The sequence below is a fragment of the Canis lupus genome, chromosome 28, assembly GCF_011100685.1.
Source record: "Canis lupus familiaris isolate Mischka breed German Shepherd chromosome 28, alternate assembly UU_Cfam_GSD_1.0, whole genome shotgun sequence".
Classification (NCBI taxonomy): domain Eukaryota; kingdom Metazoa; phylum Chordata; class Mammalia; order Carnivora; family Canidae; genus Canis; species Canis lupus.
The window spans coordinates 20,681,863-20,683,373 of NC_049249.1; the positions used below are offsets into that span (position 1 = coordinate 20,681,863).

Sequence of the window (1,511 nt, forward strand, 5' to 3'; positions counted from 1 at the left end):
CACTTTTCTCCATTCTGTGTGTTCTACTTAATTTGTATTTTTAACTATTTTAAAAATGTATTGAGTTCAGGCTAAAAACCAACCACTCAAATGGATCTCAAAACAGATCTAATGCCCAGAGAAGGAGTGCCAGTTTGGTCCACATAGCAACGTCTGGAGGCTCTGTGTGACTAAAACCCTTACTCACTATTGAAGAGTGGGTTGACTCTCTTGTTACAATTTAAAAACAAAACAAAGCAAAACAAAAAGTTGAGCAATACTGCATGGAAGTACCAGAAACTGCATTATTGGGAACACAAAATATTTACATTAAATTAAATCCCTGGATGCAAGCTGAGTCTGCACATTTATGGCATGGTGAAGTACACTGTGACCAACCAAGGAGACAGTTTCTGGCACTCACACCATGGGCAGGTAAAGCAAAGTGAAAGGAGAGATTGTGAGGGGGCTGGGGAGCAGAGCTCACTTCTGGTTCTGAAGCTAAATGGACAGCCAGTCCAGTCCTTCATTGAGCCCATTCCCACTGGTTGCACATGTCTCATGAATCTACCAGTTCCTACAGTACAGGGAATGCAGACCCAGTTTGTCCATAATCTTGGCTGCATTCATGGAATTGGGGAGGTCCTGCTTGGTTGCAAACACCTTGGTTGCAAGTTCATCCTTCACCAGCATCTTCATGAGCTACTTATAGTCCTCTTTCACATCATCTTTGTTATTGTCAACCACAGAGAGGACACCTTATGCATTCTGGAAGTAGTGGCACCAGAGGCCAGATCTTGTCTTGGCCTTCCACATCCCACACAGTGAAGCTGATATTCTTATACTATTATTTCCACATTAAAGCCTGTGGTGAGGATAGTGGTCATGATCTCATCCAGCTTTAGCTTGTATAGGATGGTGGTCTTGCGGGCAACATCCAAGTGTACCATGAGAATGTGTACATTCTTTTTGCCAAAAAGATCCCTGAAGAGGTTCATAAAGATATTCCTCGTGCTGTAGACTGATGAAAGCAACACTGACCACAAAAATCATTGGCAGCCACAGGCAGGCTGCTGCTCAGAGACTGATTGGTTTTACTCCCACTGATCATGTGACCATTCTTTATTCTGTTAATATGGCGAATCATGTTCACTGATTTGCATGCATTAAGCCATCCTTGCATCAAAGAAATAAATTGCCTTTAATCATGATGTATGATCCTTTTAGTACACTATTGCATTTGTATTATTGTTTTGTTGAAGATTTTTAAATGCATGTTTATAAGGAATATTAATGTATCTTTTTCTTATAGTGTCTTTATCTTGATTTGATACGAGGATAATATTGGCCTTGTCTTTTTTTAAAAAATTTTTTATTGGAGTTCAATTTGCCAACATATAGCATAACAACCAGTGCTCATCCCATCAAGTGCTCCCATCAGTACCCATCACCCAGTCACTCCCACCCCCGCCCACCTCCCCTTCCACCCCCCCAGTTCCTTTCCCAAAGTTAGGTGTCTCTATGTTCTGTCA

General features: G+C 41.3%; 1 pseudogene; it reads right to left on the reverse strand.

Annotated features, from left to right (window-relative positions):
• Positions 1–462: 462 nt before the first annotated feature.
• LOC100687988 lies at positions 463–1,126 on the reverse strand (annotated as a pseudogene).
• Between the last annotated feature and the right edge of the window lie 385 nt (positions 1,127–1,511).